General features: G+C 37.0%; 1 protein-coding gene across 2 annotated transcripts in view; it reads left to right on the plus strand.

Annotated features, from left to right (window-relative positions):
- The first annotated feature begins 592 nt into the window (after positions 1-592).
- plekha6 (pleckstrin homology domain containing, family A member 6) overlaps positions 593-19,694 on the plus strand; it is a 93,198-nt gene continuing 74,096 nt past the window's right edge. For both annotated transcript variants that reach the window (XM_058790739.1, XM_058790741.1), the window contains exons 1-2: positions 593-789; positions 19,457-19,536. The gene's annotated coding sequence lies outside the window, so the exon portion shown is untranslated. The remainder of the gene's footprint in view (positions 790-19,456; positions 19,537-19,694) is intronic.

Genomic DNA, 19,694 nt, shown 5'->3' on the forward strand with positions numbered 1-19,694 from the left:
ATGTTTTATGAAGTCATAGTAATTGAAAGACTACATAAAATGTTTCTAACTTGTTAATTTATCACTAGAAAACCTTTAAAAAAACTACTAAAAGCAAAATATATATATATATATATATATATATACACTTCTCAGTATGTATATACATATGTCTGTGCGCGTGCATGTAGCTCAGTTTATAAAGGGTTAATCCATGGCTCTAAGCCGGAAACACGCATGTCATTGGTGGGCTTCTTGCCTGGGGGTGGGCTATGAGAGATTACAGTTTCATTTCTCCCTCTTTCTTTAATTAAATGGAAAAAACAGCAGCTGTGATGGCGCCACCCACTGCTCCGTTCCGCACTGTACCCATCAACATTATGGTCCCCCATCCATCTCTCCCTCTCTCTCCCCCTTCCCTTCCTTCATTTTCCAACCAGAGATGACTGACAACTCCGAGGGAGTCATGTGACACTTAAATACCCAGGGATTTTCTGTGAGCATGCTCCATAGTGTCCCTCCTCCCCTCCTGCCTCCATTTCTCCGGTGCGCTTGTCACTCCCTCCTTTATCCATCCTTTCCTGAAAGGGGGATGCTGTTATTGTAGCATCTCGCCGTGACTGCCTGCACCAGCTAGTCTTGTTGCTGTTGTCAGTAGCGTTGCGTATAAAAGGACGTTAATTTATTAATTTTTTCTTTGCTTACAAGTGACTCATTATTTTGTATTCTTAACATTGTAATTATTTTTTATTATTATATTTATATTTTATTTTGTGGACATATCAAGAATATCCAAACAAGCTTGTACTGGTAAGTCCTGATATTTGTTTATGTGGGATTTTTTTCCATGTTTTTAAATTTAAAAAAAAAAATTCTATTAAAAAAAATGTGCCCATTTTACGACTGTTTTGGCATGACATTTGTTTGACTTTTTTTTTTTTGGAGTGTGTTCACACACTTATGATTAATTGATATGAGAAGCTTTTAAGTGAATATTTTATAGCCGTGAACAAAAAAAAAACGTGGATGGAACATCCTGTACAACATGCTGAACATTTTGATCCGGTTGGTCCTCATCGGGCTCATGCATCATTTTTGGGGTGTTGTCCGTGATTACAGATGCTGGGGTCCCACCAGATGGGCTTCGAGCCTGTTTGTCCCCCCCAGAGTGCCGCCACCTGTCTGTCTTTCATTCTCTTTTGCCTCTGTACGTCTCTTTTTGCTACTCTGTCAATGCCGGGTTTGTTCCAATCAAGTGCCGTCCCGCATGCAGAATATCCCAGCAAATCTGAGAGAGAGAGAGCGAGCTTTGCCAAGCCAGAGCTTTTTGGATGAACCACACTTAGACTGAGAGGATAAACTCAATTGACTTCAACAGGCATCCTGTTTAGCGCCTGGTTGTGTAATGGATTTCTCCCGGTGGGGGGTGTGCAGTCTTGATTCGGATAAATGTTGCTTGTCTCTAAAGGAATGATATTCATATGAAGCATTAATAGAATATAAAGTCGTGTTTGGTGCCTAAAACCATCTGAATCCAAATAATTGGCGTTTTCTTAGATTAAATGGCATTTAAATGGATTTGTGACACGCTTTAATGAGGGAGAGTGTGTATGTACGTTTTTGCAGAAAAGGGATGAATGCGGTGCTTTGCCCCTAAAAAAGACGCATCTGTTCTGGAAGCACACTAGCTCTCTGTCCTATAGTGTCTCTGTTTATGTTGCCACTCTCTCTCTCTGTTTTGTTTATCTGCCGTGTGATTGGTTTGTGCAAAGGAAATGCATTTTTGTCTCTGCTTCTCATTGGTTGGAGCATGTAGGATCTATGTTGATGGCTGGTAACACTGGTTGTGGTTTGTGTGAAGGCTGTTCTGTCAGAAAAGGAGGGAATTGTTGTGCGTACATGTGCATCTCTGTCGTCCCAGTCTCTTGTATGCATCAGCTTCGCTCTCTGATGCAGTGCTGATACTGTGAGCACCCAGAGCGAATACTGAGTAGTGATGGAATGCGGTACTTCTAGAACAGGCTGCTGGAGAACCCAGTACTGCACATTTTGAGGCATCCTAAAGGGACTGTTGTCTCAAAAATGAAGATTTAATCATCATTTTCTCAGCCAAACCTGCATGACTTTCTTCATTCTGTGGAAAACGAAACAAAAGAATATGCTGGTTGCTCGTTTTCATTTAACGAGTGAAGGACTTGGGCTGTCAAGTTCTAAAATGACGCTATAAAAGCAGTCCATATGACTCATGTTCTGTATTCCAAGTATATTCCAAAATCCATATGAAAGCTTAGAAAGTTGTTATTCACTGAAAAACAACTTAAGTTTATGTGACTTAACATATCACTAAGCAATGTCGATATAAGTCCCTGAAAAATGAAAAAAAAGGACAAATTATGGACAAAATAAAAATCTAAGAAAGCAAGATGCAATTTTTTAAATTGCTGTGTGTGAGTATAAGTCAGCTGTTTTGGAATAAATATAAATATGGAATTATTTTTTTGATTTATTTATTTTCTGCACTGATTTAAAGGAAAAGAATTCTGTAAATGTCAAGCTTTTTCAAGCAAAACATCTCACAAAATAGGTGTGTTAGAATAAAACAAAACAATAGATATAAATAGATTTCATTTACTTAGTTCATTTTCTGCAATGATTTAAAAGGGAAAGGTTTTAGATACATGTGTAAAGCTAATCTGAGAGTTTGACATTCTGTTGGTAGCTGAATATGTTACATGGATCTTACAGCAGAGAATGTCTTTAGCTGTTGACTCAATTGTTCTGCCATTTACTATTTTAGCACTCTGCCAAATCAACGTCTCAGCACTTAACTAACATATACACCAGCAGATAGATCATAATTATTGTTTGAAATAATCTAGCACTGTTACTGTGTTCATGTTGCTTCAGTGTTTACAGGGGTGGTGGTATCTTTCAGCACATGCTTTAGCGAATGTAATTAGTCATGCACAGCACTTAGCAAGATAGCCTCCATCATTGTCCTTCAGAGTGGATTACAGTGAGCCAGACAGTGTAGGAGGAGAGGTGCTGTGCTGGAGAGAGCCCGGCATTAAAGAGTTAATCTGCTCACTCATCACCTTTATTAGGGGGGTTTCCTCACCCAAAAGGCAACTCATTAAATATACAGTAGGCCCACAAGGTATTTGAATACTTAAGCCACACTTAAAGATGTATGAATATCATTGGATTAGATGACTGAATATCAGTCTAACTCAGTAAAACTATTACAAATAAAGCTGGAATAAATTAGAAATATAAATGTTTCAAATAGTTTAACTTAAAAAAAAAAAAAAATCAAAATAAAACTTTATTTAACTTGAAGTACAAAAATAAATAAATCTATAAAACATGAAATATAATAATTATATTATTTATTTTAAACAAATATTAATGCATAGTATCATAATATTAAAATGACACAGATCCAACTGTCATTTGTTATGAAGAAACATACTGAAATAAAAGGTTATGTTGAAGTGCTAAATTTACTAAAAGTTAAACTGAAATAAAAATAAATTATAATAAAAATGACAAAAGTACAAAACCAATTTAAAAAACAAAAACAAATCTAGACTAATATTGAAAGGAAAACTGAAAATGTAAAAAGCAGTATCAAAATGTTAATAAATACAAGAGTACTAAAATAACAGATTCAACTGATATTTATTATGAAGAAACTTACTGAAATAAAATAAGCTTAAGTTGAAGTACTAATTTTACTAAAAACCCAAACTGAAATAAAGATAAATAATAGCAAAAAATGACAAAAGCACAAACCTAAACTAATATTAAAATGAAAACTGAAAATATAAAGCTATACTAAAGCAGTATATAAATATTACTAAAATAATTCTGATTCACCTGGCATTTATTTAAAATATATATATAAACATACAAACACACTTTTCGAGCAAAACATCCGAATGAAACCAAATGAAAAGGAAAAAAATATCCAAAAAGTTAATTGCATATGTTATGCAATTAAATCAACTTTTAATTAAGGGTCCAAATTAGTGTTTTGGGGACAGCCATGGCCATTTTCTGAGACGGGAATAGAGGGCCGCATTTGAATAAGTGGGAGAAGAAAGGAAAGATGAGGTGAAAGAGTGAGACATGACAGATGGGGATTGTTTGGAATCAGGTGCATTTTTTTTCCCCCAGGGCTCAATGATTCTTTCAATGCACCCAGAACCTGTTTACTCTGTATTCTGACACCAACCCATTTATATGTTTATTCTTGCATAGAAATAGGTACTTATGCATATTTTATAAACACAGTGGACATCTGAGCATGGCGGCTCATAGATGAGACAGATTGCCTCTGTCTCTGGCCCGTTTAGCACAGGGGACCAGGTGGCCTGCCAAAAGATGTGCCAAACCCGCAACAGATCGCGCTCAACTGGATCTTAACCCTTTTAACTCCCGTCGCTGTCTACTCCACACCAATAGGAAATGACTGGCACCATCCAAGGGTGTTAATCCCTATTTGGATCATGCGGTGGTTGTTTCACCTACACTGGATGGTTTGGCGAATCAGCTGACCTACCTTGACCAATCAGTCAGTTGCGGTGCGCATGTGAATCTGATCGACTGACCTCCAATGACACCCCGAGGTCCACAGGAGTATGGTAGTATGGCAGTGATAACCCAAGTGGCCTGATGTTCACCTGCTGTGACAAGCTGTTCAGCTGGAATGATTGAACTATTCAGCTGGAATTAAACTCTTCAACTGAATGATTCTGGAAAAGCAGATAAATATGCGTGTCAGTCTTCAACCAAGAACCTGGTAGAGCTTATCATGCTATTCAGGTCTTTACAGAGCTGAAAACAGATCTAAAATATCATCCACAATATGGGGTGTCAGACCTTTTGTAGTCGTGTGTGTGAACAACTTCGTTCCCTACATGTATATGCAGTTGTTCGCTGTTTTAAACCCATAATGCACACTGATTATAAAACTGATACAAATATTAAACTGATGTACACTAACTGATGCTATAATCATTTTTGTTAATTGAAATAAAGCTAAAATAAATTAAAGTATAAGTCATTTTTAACTTATTGACATAAAATAGGTTAAATTACTAAAACTGAATAAATAAATAAATTAAAGCTAATAGAAATAAAAAAATAATAATCATATGATATAGCAATATATAGGGTTTTATTTTTTTATTTATGTTTTGATACGCTACCGTTCAAAAATGTTAGAGTATAAAGAGTAATGTAAAGTCTCTCATGCTCACGAAGGTCGCATTTATTTGATAAAAAATAAAGTAAAAACTGTTCAATTGTAAAATATTATCACAATTTAAATAACTGTTTTCTATTTAACATTTACATTTATTCATTTAGCAGATGCTTTTATCCAAAGCGACTTACAATTGAGGAATACAACAAGCTCTATACACAATTTTTTTTTTAGTGTATTATTAAATGTAATTTATCCCTGTGATGGCAAAGCTGAATTTTCAGCATCATTACTCCAGTCACAAATCATTCTAATATGTTGATTTTGTGCTCAATAAACATTTCTTATCAATGTTATAAAACTTATTTTTTTCAGGATTTTTTGAGTAGAAGCTTCAAAAGAATTTTAAATTATATAATGATATTATAATATAATTCCTTTATTGAAATGTGTTTTTCTTTTCTCTGTCACGTTTAGCTTGCTGCTTAGTTGTATGGCACTCTTTTCTGTAGTGAATTGTGAATGAGTGAGCAATTCACAGCATGAGCTTTGCGACAAGCATTAATTGTAATGAAAACAGATGTGCAATAGAACAGATGACACTTTTGTCATGTATTTGTGACATCACAAAGGCTTTTATAAGGCTCTGCAATGAAACTATGAAGTTCATTGTGTTATTCTTCAGCACCCACGCAGCATAGATGCATGAATAATACGATTTTGACAACAATTTAAGTGACAGCCACATCTATTCCTGTAGCTTCTGTTGCTACATAGTAGCATGAATATTTTTACATGAAATCCCATAATGTTTAGTTAAACCTCTACAGTTCAGCTTTTACGTGATGAACTTAAACCCACAGGTATTAAATGTACAGCTTTAACAAGGAATGAGTCATTCATATGAGCTCTGATAATTAGACCTAATGTTGCAGTATATATCAATGCTAATGTAATGCTAATCTCTAAAGGATCCCAGGTCCTTTTCTGGCACTCAGCAAGCAATCTATTGGATGAGAGTCTGCAGCTCTGCAGACAGTATTATCAGTCACAGAGGATATAGACCCATTAGGATTTGAATGGCATTACAAATCCTCCTTCCTCTGTAGATTGGTTGAGCATTGTGGGACTAAACCAGACTCTCTCTGCCTTCTCCCTTAGGACTAATTAAAAAGCTTTTTAGTCTTGATTCCCTCCTAGGTGATGACGCACCATAGTATGTACCAAAAACGCACTGGTAATTGTGTGACACACCTTCTTATAATGTGCTTGAATACTTGTGAGAGCGTGTTTACATAATTAGCTGGAAGTCTCTTGAGTTGTGTTGGAAGTATTCAACTCGACTTTACTGGGATGTCTCATCTCACTCTGTCAGCTCATGATTGCTGAGTCTCTGCATTGGTGGCCTGAGGTAACGCTGTTCACACGCTTCTGGAACATCATATTCTTTCCCTGCTGAAGTGCAGTGACCCCAAAACATTAATGCAGACTTAATTGGACAGGCTGACATTTGCAAGTACAGCATTGTGTTTGGAGGGTCAGTAACTAGAAAATCAGGTCACCTTTGAAGAATCTTAACAACCTCTGAAGCCTTTTCTCCCACTATAGAAATTTGTTGAAAAGATCAAACAACAGCCCCTTTTAAGAACAACAGCATATTTTTAAGAGGTTGTATATACAGTAAAAGCAGCAAAACCATTTTTTAGCATTGTTTCTTGCACACTAAATCAGCATATTAGAATGATTTCTGGAGTAATGGTAGCTGGAACTTTTGATCAAATGAATACCTTGGTGAGTAGACTTAAACATTTATTATTAGTTCAAACTTTTGAACGGTCTATATAATGCCAAAAGTCACCAGTGGTTTATTGGAACATTTATTCCATGCTGCACATGCAACTGTAATGTCAAATCAAGAATGAAAATAAAAGGAAAGCATGGCATGTTTAATGTTTTAATTGTACATAATCACAATCTTTGTTCATTTGTTAAATGTGTAATAAGAGCCTGATTTCAGTGGTAGGGTCTTCCGGTTAGCCCAAAGGCCCACATTTGTAATTCGTGTTGAATGGTAGGAGGAGTGTGCTGGTCTGTTTTGTGTTTTCATGCTTCTCAGATGTACAGAATCATGTAATTCTCTCCGCTTACTGCTTTGTAAATTGGTGGTCTGGTCCACTTCAGGCTCCACGAGTGCTTGCCATATGTTGTAGGAAGCTTGCTTCATCCCTCCACCACCTTCTGTTGCCGAGTCTGTCTGTTGGGTGATTTCCAAAAGAGTGTGAGATCAAGAATATCCCAAAACTGCCAGTCCAGGCCTGGTCTGCCTAGAACTAGTAATGCGTGTACTGACCCGGCGGACCAATTTAAAACCAAATTATATGAAAGATTATTATTTAATCAACTGTAGTGAGTTCTTAGCGAACAAAGACACACTTAAAATTATCTTTCATTTCATTTATCAGGTCATGTTTGAGTGACCTGTTTTTGGGGCACCGAATTATTTCCTGCTGCCATTAGAGTGAATGTAATCTCATTGTTTAATCCTTCCTTGGAACATTTCCTCTGAATTGTTTCTGGCAAAACCTTGACAGAAAGCTTAAGGAGGCCAAAACTTAGATTTAACAGCGATGAATGTGTTGCATTTGCTGGCAGGTACCTTTTTTGAAAGCAGATTTGGTCTTAATTAAAATGCACTTACAAATAAATTGATAAATTTTTTTTACATCATTGCAGAAATATTTAGGATTATGGGTCTACATTCGGTCCTGTTCAGAATGTATGAGGAATATCAATACTGTCACACTGTAATTAGCGAGAACAGAAGTAAACAGTGATGTTAAACTAAATACTGGCTGCAGAACAGAAGCAGGTAGAAACTACAGCATTTGAACACATGACCAAACATGAGTCACTCAAGTTGACAATGATTATACAGACAACTGATTGTCTTTTGTCAAACATACTTTTTGGCCCCGTTTACCAATAACATACTGTATAAAGCGTCTCCAATCCTTTTCATTTCATTTAATCCTAATCCCTATGATCTACAAAGAAACAAATCACGCCAACGGGAATTATAGTAGAATGACAAGAAAAGACCTCAAATGGTGGCATTAGCCTCTCTAGCACCATTCATAGTTATGTGAGTGGACTTTCGCTACAGTCTACTGATTTGTTATAAAACCTGACCGGCTGGTTTTTGCGGACTGCATGTGCGCTGGCCGTCATTTGTTCCATATTTTTCATTGATTCTCATATTTAGACTGTGTTAAGTCAAGATGATTTCCTTTTCTCTCACCCTCTCTCTCTCTCTCAAGCCTGTGTTGTTTTTCTCCATTCATCCAGCCGACCCACACACTCATGCAGAGAGGGATTTTTACTGAATAGACGAGAGATTCAGCACATTTTCTGTGAGTCATCAGGCTCTGATTTATATTTAAAAAAAAAGGAAAAAATCTCTCTCAAGGATTCAGCTTATTGAGAAATTTGAGAATGCAGCAGCCAATACCCAGTGAGTTTTTGTATGGCATTAGCATGTTGCTACGCTAAAGGCACAGTATTATAAGCATAGAAAAAAATGACTTGAATAATAATAATTGGGTAAAATAATCAATTTTAAATTGTAATTAACTATTTTTATGGACACTTATTGGTATTAATCGAAACATACAGTTGTTTATAATCAACTGCCTTGTCTGCCATTTAATTTAATTTAATTTCATTCACAGTAATTTACATAGATGGTATAAATGAAAATAGGAAGGTGTTAATAAATGAGATCTCAACAGGGCTTTTAATTTGAAGTCTGGAGTGTGAAAAGTCAGTTGAACAGCATTAGAAGGTTGTCCATGACATAATAGCGCCATTATTTTTCAAACAGTTGAAGCATGTAAAGGTGTGGTCTTCTCCTGTTAACTTGTGCTTTAAGACGCAAGACACAAAAGAGTTGAAAGCAAATATTCCTGTTTTCCAGAACTCCCTTGATTATTCACAGATAAGGCGTTAGACGGGTGAATCACACGGAAGATGGAACAAACATAAGATGGACATAAACCTTACAGATGACATACCTTTAATGCATATATGATTTATGGTCTTGTAGGACATGAACTGACTGATAACTTGCTGACTCAGCGCCCTGACTAATGCTGAAAGCTGACGCTTATCTAAAGCTGTGACCTGCAGTGATTATTTAAAACTTTCGCAAGTTTAGCCACAGGCGTCCAGCTACCGAATATTCTGACTCATTTTACTGAATAACGATCCCTGTTAATCACAGACTTTATGTATACAAGGTAAGAACCTTCCTGTTACTGATAAAAGTTTTGTTCTCATTTGTCACTCTCACAAAATGTTTACGCAATGTATATTTTGTTTGTAATTCATAAAAGTGCCTATTTAAACATTTGAGAGGTGTTTCAAGTCAATCTTTTTTTTTTTTTTTTTTTCTTGTTTTGTTTTGAAAAAGTGTTTAAAGCATGATTTGTATTTTTTTGTTTGTTTGTTTGTTTTTTTGTTTTGTTTGGTTAGTTTAGTTTTGTCTTGTGTTTTGTTTGTTTTATTTTTGTTTGGTTTTGTGTCAGGTTTTTTTGGGGGTGGGGTGTATTGTTTGTTTTGCTTTGTGTTTTCCACCAAATTTCCACATTTCATTTAGGATACAGAAATTGCTTTGTTGTTGTTTAGAAGAGCGCAGTTTTAATCTGAAAACTGTAACATTGGTTTATCTAGCCATGTGTCTCATTTGCATGCTTTGCAGATGATCAGCAATTCCCAAAGCTGCTCATATGAAAATCAGAACTGCTGGCCTTACAGACAGTCAGTATAATATCCTCTTGGTGGTGCGATTTACTGTGAAATATGACTGGCAGGCTGTGTCAGCAGAGAATGATGGGATGTGGGTTTATGATGCCCTTCTAGTTGATCTGGAGCCGGTTAATCCACTCCCTACAATGAACGATGCCGACTGGCAACTGGATGAGCTTTCATAATGTTGAGCGAAAAGGAAGAGACTGTGAATTACAGGATGCTGTCAAACACACACTATAGCAACACTAAACTGTACAATCTGGTAGCAGTAGTACAGTACTCGTACAGCTGAGCTGTCTGCACATGTGCAGAAAATGTTTTCAGATGGAGTTACTTCCTGTTAGTGTTTGACATGTCATGTATGGATTCAATTTGTAGCCTAGTCTTTGATGGTGAATAGGATTATATACACAGTATCTCACAGAAGTGAGTACACCCCTCACATTTTTGTAAATATTTTATTATATCTTTTCATGTGACAACACTGAAGAAATGACACTTTACTACAATGTAAAGTAGTGAGTGTACAGCTTGTATAACAGTGTAAATTTGCTGTCCCCTCAAAATAACTCAACACACAGCCATTAATATCTAAACCGCTGGCCACAAAAGTGAGTACACCCCTAAGTGAAAATGTCCAAATCGGGCCCAAAGTGTCAATATTTTGTGTGGCCACCATTATTTTCCAGCACTGCCTTAACCCTCTTGGGCATGGAGTTCACCAGAGCTTCACAGGTTGCCACTGGAGTCCTCTTCCACTCCTCTATGACGTCATCACAGAACTGGTGGATGTTAGAGACCTTGCGCTCCTCCACCTTCCGTTTGAGGATGCCCCACAGATGCTCAATAGGGTTTAGGTCTGGAGACATGCTTGACCAGTCCATCACCTTTACCCTCAGCTTCTTTAGCAAGTGTTTGGGGTCGTTATCATGTTGGAATACTGCCCTGCGGCCCAGTCACCAAAGGGAGGGGATCATGCTCTGCTTCAGTATGTCACAGTACATGTTGGAATTCATGGTTCCCTCAATGAACTGTAGCTCCCCAGTGCCGGCAGCACTCATGCAGCCCCAGACCATGACACTCCCACCACCATGCTTGACTGTAGGCAAGACACATTTGTCTTTGTACTCCTCATCTGATTGCCGCAACACGCTTGACACCATCTGAACCAAATAAGTTTATCTTGGTCTCATCAGACCACAGGACATGGTTCCAGTAATCCATGTCCTTAGTCTGCTTGTCTTCAGCAAACTGTTTGTGGGCTTTCTAGTGCATCATCTTTAGAAGAGGCTTCCTTCTGGGACGACAGCCATGCAGACCAATTTGATGCAGTGTGCGGCGTATTGTCTGAGCACTGACAGGCTGACCCCCCCCCTTCAACCTCTGCAGCAATGCTGGCAACACTCATATGTCTATTTTCCAAACACAACCTCTGGATATGACACTGAGCACGTGCACTCAACTTCTTTGGTCGACCATGGCGAGGCCTGTGCTGAGTGGAACCTGTCCTGTTAAACCGCTGTATGGTCTTGGCCACTGTGCTGCAGCTCAGTTTCAAGGTCTTGGAAATCTTCTTATAGCCTACGTCATCTTTATGTAGAGCAACAATTCTTTTATTCAGATCCTCAGAGAGTTTTTTTGCCATGAGGTGCCATGTTGAACTTCCAGTGACCAGTATGAGAGAGTGAGAGCGATAACACCAAATTTAACACACCTGCTCCCCATTCACACCTGAGACCTTGTAACACTAACGAGCATTGTTGGGCGCGTTACTTTAAAAAAGTAATTAGTTATAGTTACTAGTTACTTCTCACAAATAGTAATTGAGTTAGTAACTGAGTTACATCATTATAAAAGTAACTAATTACCAGGGAAAGTAACTATTGCATTACTTTTTAAAAATGTTCAAATGTCAAATAACTTTGGATGCCCCAATATTAAATATGTTAAATTAATGAAATGGACACTAAAAGAATAAATTATTATTATAAAACATTGTACATTAATCTACACTATTTATCTACTGACACTTAGTATCAGTCAGTCAAGCATTATAATATAATATTATGATAATTTAATATTATATGATGATAGAACTTTAGTAATTAGAATAACCAAGTATGAATGCATATTTGTCATCAATATAAAACGCACTAAGGATTAATGAGCTGCTGGGTTCATGAATATTAATCACGTTGTCTGCGTTCGCTCGAATTGATTTGCTGAAATCAAAACAGGGACGATAATAGGTGAGTGCCAGCCAATGAGATTGTCGTTTGCGCATTAGTTCCGCCCACTACCAGAGAAATCGGCAGTTCTTAAAAGCTGAAGAATTCCAAAGGAACTTTGTTATTTTGACAGGAAAATATAACAAAGAATATCGTTTATATGTAGCGCGTCAATTCTGCATTTTATGAAAGACTCTCGTGCTCTGTGTCTTTCTTTGTGTGCGTGTATGTGAGAGAAAGCGACGGCAAGTCGTGCGCCTTCACACTAGAGTCTATGGTACGTCAAATACAGCTACACTGCGCATCCATTCAGATGAACTGAAAAATTAAATTCTAATAATATAATATAGTAACGCCACATTTTATTGTCAATAACGGTAACGGCGTTGTAACGGGGGAAACAGTAATTCGTTTGATTACTCGTTAGTAACGCCGTTTATTTATAACGCCGTTATTCCCATCACTGCTAACGAGTCACATGACACCGGGGAGAGAAAATGGCTAATTGGGCCCAATTTGGACATTTTCACTTAGGGGTGTACTCACTTTTGTGGCCAGCGGTTTAGACATTAATGGCTGTGTGTTGAGTTATTTTGAGGGGACAGCAAATTTACACTGTTATACAAGCTGTACACTCACTACTTTACATTGTAGCAATGTGTCATTTCTTCAGTGTTGTCACATGAAAAGATATAATAAAATATTTACAAAAATGTGAGGGGTGTACTCACTTCTGTGAGATACTGTATATATGTAAATATATGTATGTATGAATGTGTGTGTATATATATATATATGTATGTGTGTGTGTCTGTATGTATATGTGTGTGTGTGTGTGTGTGTGTATAAAATATATATAGGATTTTTATTTTATTTTATTATTTAGAGCTGGTAGAGCATGGCACTAGCAATAGCAAGATCATAGGTTCAGTTCCTGGACTCAAATACTGGCAAAATGCATACCTTTTAAGAAATTTTGGATTAAAATATCATTATTTTATGTTATTTATTTATTTTAAAAATGCATGCCTTTTAATGAATTAGATAAATCTTTTTAGATAAATTTCTATTTTATTTTATTTTATTTAGTCTAATGCATTAGAAAAATGCATGTCTTTTAATGGATTAAGTGTTTGAATGCATTTATTTTGTTTTTGTTCTGTTTTTGTTTTGTTTTGTTTTGTTTTCCTCTGACTTTGTTGACAGGAACAGTATTTAGAGGAAAGGAAATAAGAAAAGAGGGGGTTTTTGAAAAAATGATGTATAATGACACACACGTGATGACGTAAGTGCGCCAAATTCTAGGTATCCGAAGCTTTTAGTAATTGGATGAAAATAACAATTTTACAATTATAGCTTGTTGTACTGAAATAATTAACAATTACACATTAATGGGGAATGAAGCATCCTTTGTTTGTCCTCTCTGTCTCTCCCCTTTTGTGTTCAGCTGATATGAAGGTGGGGCGAAGAGAATTGGGAGGGGCCGTCATTAGATGGCAGCACCAATAGCAGCCGCTAAAACATAATTGACTAGAATAGGAGCGCCTACCCTTCCTCCACTTCCACACAAAGCCCCTCGCTGTGATTGCCTCCTTTGTTAAGCTCTCTTTCCTCTGTGGCGGCCTCCTTGCCACGTGCCAAGTGTTTTCATCACAGCAGATGTCTGACACAATCTGCTCTAATCTCTGCTTCCTTGACATGACTGGCATATAGTGACTTTGCAATACTTTGAATCCTATTTTGAGTTGTGCACAGAACAGCAGATTTTGTATTTGCTTAATTTAATTTAAATATGAAGACTATTGATTGAGCCAGTGACTTGAAGCAATAAAGAGTCTGTTTAATTAAAAGCGACAGGCAGTGGACAAATCTCTAAATGGATATTTTCGTAATGTTAAGACGCTGCTGGCAGCAAGGACAAGGGCAAGTATATAGTCAATAGACAGGGTGTGTATTTGTTACGGTCCTCGCTAATGAATTTAGAATCCCTCTTTGATAAGGGCCAGCGTGAGGTCTAATCATCAAAGATGCCTATCAACATGCTGGATAATTAGATTAGCTTTTCATCCACTGCATGAAACGGTTGCTTGTCTTTACTGATGAAACTGTGAAGGAAATCAAGAAAAGGTTTCAGCTTTATTTTTTACACCCTGTTCAACTTTGTTATTTCATTCGAAAAGCTGACAACTGATGCTGCTTGAATGTTTTCCATCTTGAGGCTTTAGGAGAGACTTGATCTTGCTCTTGCTGAAAGGCCTGCTGAGTTAAAGCTAAACTATGGACGTAGAGCGGGATGAACCACCAGATCATATCGGATTTGTGTGTTTAAGGTTGTGAAATTGCACCCTTACTCCCGATCTCCCACCTTTGCTGTCTGACACCGTCCTTCGTGGCTGTTCATCCTCACTGTGGGATTGTTATATAACTGGCTGCCTGAATGATGATTCAGTAGATTTGGTCTCTGGTTATCTTTCCCAGAGGGCTTTAGCCAGTTTATCTTTGTTAGTATCTAAGGCTGGAGACCTGGACTGTGTTCAAGGGATAGTTCACTCAAAAGTGAAAATTCATTCCCTCACCCTCATAATCTTCCAAGCTTGTATGAATTTCTTTTTTTTATTTATTTTTCTGTTGAACACAAATGTATAGAATTGAGTTGAAGAATGCTGTTTACCAAATGGATCGACTCTTTGTGCAAACAAAAATCTCACTGTATTATTACAATTAATGGCAAAATGAATGTTTGTATATTATCATGTAATCTGAAATATACTGAAAATATATCTGAAATATATATGTAAATGTGCAGTGTACAGCATGCTGAATGAATAACTATACAAATGTAAAATATTTTTGCACAAATTGGATCAAAAGAGAAGATTATTAACTGCATGCGGTACAACACACTGAATTGGAATATCATATTAAAGGAACATTTATCGTTTCCTAGAGCATATTGCCTCACATGCTACCTTTTAAACATAGCATCAGTATGCAATATATACTGCAATATGTGGTATCCAGCTAGCATTCCATTCTGAGCACAGTCTCTGAGAATTCTGACCTTGTAAAGTTTGATTAAAAATGCAGTGGCTGCAATGAAGTGTAACCACCTTCTTTTCAGATCTTCCTCTGAGTCAGTCTTAAGCGGGTTTTTTTTTTTTTCAATCAAACTCCAAGTTTCAGAAGCAGTCAGTGGCAGACCAAGTAGGATTTAATACATTAGATGGACTTGAACGGAAAAGAGGACAAGTGTCTTTCATGTATTACTGCTGGCCTACTTTGATTGCTTTAATTGCTCCAGGAAAATCTGCCCTTACTGTCGATTGCCATTTAAAAGAAGTCTTCTGCACTCGGAGAGGTTTAGAGGTTCATCTCTTAACTGAAGGAAATTGAAAGGAAAAGTGCATTATGTCATGGACATTCATGTCTATATGTTAGGTGAACAGAGGGATGATAATTGTTGGGAGGATTCTGGGGAATGGAGTTCTCTGGGGAATGAGGACATGTACACTCCTCAGGGAGGGAAGCCAGCTCACAGTGTGGGAGAGGATGCTAAACAAGAGTCATGCTCGCTGTTTCTCAGCCCAGAGCGGAAAGAAAGAGAGAGAGAGAGAGGGGAACAGCAAGTCAGTGCTATGTATAGCACTGGAACCACTGGAGCTTCATCCCATTGGGCTCAACCACAGCCAAACAGCCTCCCATTATGGCATTCTCTGCATGGGGATAGAATGGGTCATGGGCTCAATCCGAGTGCACATTGTACAATTAAAGCACAATTTGTCAGGTCTTTTGACGTTTGGGGGAAGGGGCTCAAATTGTGGTCCAGAGTCCCCAAAGGGATGATCTTTTTTGAGACTTTTGAATTTCAAATGTGGACATAAATTTAAATTTAACCTGGTTGGTTGGTTGGCTAGTTTATTAAATTTACTTAATTTTTTTTATTTTTTCCAAAAACCTAACTAAAAACTGTAAAAAATTATTTTGACATTTTGGAATGATAATATAAAACCTCTTTTATTTACGTTTTGTCATAATATTACACCTAATATTTTTCACACAGAGTATAAATCATGTTCACATGAAAATATTGGTGCTGTCAAATTGATTAATCACGATAAATCACATAAAAAATAAAAGTTTGTGTTTACATAATATCTTTGTGTGTACTGTGTGCATTTATAAATATATACACATATATCTAAATATTTAAGAATTCTATTTCTTAGTATTTATTTCTCACATTGAGTGTCATGGCGGACACTAAAATCAACTATAATTTCATAAATAATATTTAATAATAAATAATAGTTTTATGAGTTTTTTTTAAGGCAAGAATGTACTTGTTTATCGATTTGACAGTACTAGAAAATATTTATGAAAATATATAACTACTGGTACGGCATATTTTAGGTAGGTGGTTCCTTGTACGCTTTCAGGAAAAAAAAGTACTGAAACTGTTGTGGTACCTTATGAAAAGGTACACCTCTGTACATTATTTATCCACAAAGGGGGCATATTAGTAACTTAAAAGTACATAATAGTACCTAAATGGTGTAATTTATTATCTTTAGAAAGGCTATACCACCCCAATGACAACTTTTGTACCTTTTAGAAGATTGTAATATTTGGGGGTTCTTGGTATGAAAATATTTGGTATAGGGCATAATTGTCAGTCTTGGATCATTTTATGAAAGTTCAATTAAATATAGTACAACCTGAGAAACAATAATTGTAAAGGACAGAAAATAATTGCAGTCTGCACCCATCTAGATGTAACCAGACTATTAAAATATCTGAGGCAGCAGTGAACTGAAGAACTATTTCAAGAGCTAATTTGCTTAATCGTTCTTTGCTTTGGCCTCCAGTTGTATCTGTCCTCGTTTGCAGAGTTGTTTACTTCTTCCATGGCATATATGACTTTCATGGCTAATGTGGCTCCAAGGTTGGATATAATGTTGTTGTAAAAAAATAGAGGAATGAGCATTAAGATACCGTAGAGACTGCTGGACATGCAGTAGTGCTGGGCGGTATGACCAAAAATGTATATCACGGTATTTTTCAAAATTATACCGGTTTCACGGTACATGACGGTATTTATTTTTTTCATGCATGATCGGGTGTTAACCACATTTTCTACTGATTGAGAGATGAAAAACTGCAGTAGATTGACTTAGAATGCCCTATTTTACTGTCATGGTGAGCGAATATTGTAGAAAAATTCCACACTAAATAGTGACTAAACACGACCCATTAATACATGTTAACCAGGAGTCATTCTCATTTACAATCGCGACATTGTCTGATAAAATCAACATGCATCTAACGTTATACTAAAGAGCGGCTATGCGGTGGTTTTGGCTATATTACTTTTTTGTCTCATGCAGCGCACTGCCTGCGTCTGAGTAAACAAAAAAAAGTGCATAATATTAACAGACGAACTATGCTCATATTTATAATTCCAAACAGTCGCGATGCGGCCAAATGAATGCGGTGCTTCTCTGCCGCCGCTGCACAGAACAGACGCAGAGAGACGCGACGCTGCGCTGGGAGTCAGATCTCGCTCGCGAGGCAGCACTGGCGACATCTTCCAACTGAACCATAGCTAAGGTTTATCCAAAACATTCGCTAGGTTTGTCAGTTTGTACATTCTATGGGGGAAAAAAGCCGCTAAAAGGGTTTGAAAGTTGCTAAATATAGTGCTAAAGTCTCGCTCGTGTGTGTGAGACGCGGGAGCTGGTGGCGGCGCGCGGTGGATATTGTGGATGAGTTCTTCTGTGTCATCACGTTCTACTAGTTCTACAGCTTCAGAACACGCTTAGTAACACATACAGCTGTGTTCTTGCCACAATGCAATAGTGAAAAGAGACCCCTCTCAAACAGTGTGTCGCGTTCCGAACGTTATTTAAATAACACCGGTATTGCGGTATTTTAAAAATTCATATCATAAGAAAAATAAACACCGGTATTCGGTATGAACCGGTATACCGCCCAGCACTAACATGCAGTCTTCTTTGGCCAAACATACGTTCTGCTATTTACTGCCTGTTTTAGTATTTTTGTGATGTCAGTATTTTCTGTCCCCTACAAGACTTCTTGCCCTTGACATTGCCCTCATCCCTGCAGCCAGCAGTAGTCATGGCATACAGTCCAGTGACAGTCGCTGATAGTCAGATTTATTAGCTTGCAGCTAGCACATGTCCTGGAGCCCATGTCCCTCTCCCTTACAAACTCATTTCTGCTCATCTGTCCTGATTTACCACAGCTCAGCTGATAGGGCATGGGAAAAGAGTTCGCTCTCATGTCTTCAGTGCCATTAAAGTCAATGGATGGCTTCCTAATATGGACAAATTTCCAACATAATAGCACCACCTACATGTTTTTCCAACAAAAGCTCTCTCCAATCTAGATCAGTGTTTAAATTTGGAATATTATTGTTTGATGCATACAGCTTCCATTTTTATTTTGAGCATGCTGTTTTTGATGATGGTATTACTTTTGATGGTAAATCAATAATAAAATCACTATTATTGAAGCACAATTGATATTTTTGTATTGATTACTACCGATCAAAAGTTTAGTTTTTTTTTAAATAAAATGAATACTTTCATTCAGCAAGGATTATTTAAATTGATCATAAGGGACTGTAAAGACATTTATAATGTTACAAAAGGTTTTTGTTGTAAAATAAATGCTTTCAAAGAAATTTAATTTTGTCAACTCCAAAACTTGTGATTATTTATAAATTATTGCAGGGAAAAAATAACTACCATAATAAAAATTGTATTGTTTAATTTCCTCAATAATATGTTGACAAAGCTAAATTGATTAGGCCTAAAAAAAAAAAAAAAAAGATACGTTGGTGCTAAAATTCATTGCACTTTGACATTTGCAATGTTTAAAAGTTTCGTGTGTCTGTCAGGTCAAGACTATGAGCCAATTTGAGCGATAACCTTTCAAACTTTGCCATGTTGCAATGTTGATTGTGGCCATGTACAGCATGTTCCCTGCACTGCCTGGTTAATGATCACTGGGCAATCCAAAAGGTCAGTTTGCTAACCTCTCTGGATCACGTGTGATTTAAATGACAGCATCTGGACACTGTCTGAACTTTGGTCATAATACTGTCAAAGCGTAGGACACCTTAATCTTTCTTTCCCTTTTTTTTCCCCTCTTCAAATAAAGACACATGGTTTTTCCATGTCTTTCTTGTGTCTTTTTCTTTCTGTTAAACCAGGTAAGACCAGATGAGAAAGAGAGAATTAGAGGAGCGGCAGCTGAGGGAACGTGCAACCTCCGCAGAACCATGAAGATCCGGTAACAATAGACTTGTTTTACTTGAACAAAGAAGCTGTCATGGTATTTTCCCACCATTCTCTCTTGAGCAGAACACACTGATTTAGTTACAAAGCAGAGTAATACCATACACAGATGTGGTGTGTAGGTGAAGCTTTATTTGTTTCCAGTGATAGTCA

The sequence above is a fragment of the Onychostoma macrolepis genome, chromosome 11 (assembly GCF_012432095.1).
Source record: "Onychostoma macrolepis isolate SWU-2019 chromosome 11, ASM1243209v1, whole genome shotgun sequence".
Taxonomy (NCBI): Eukaryota; Metazoa; Chordata; class Actinopteri; order Cypriniformes; family Cyprinidae; genus Onychostoma; species Onychostoma macrolepis.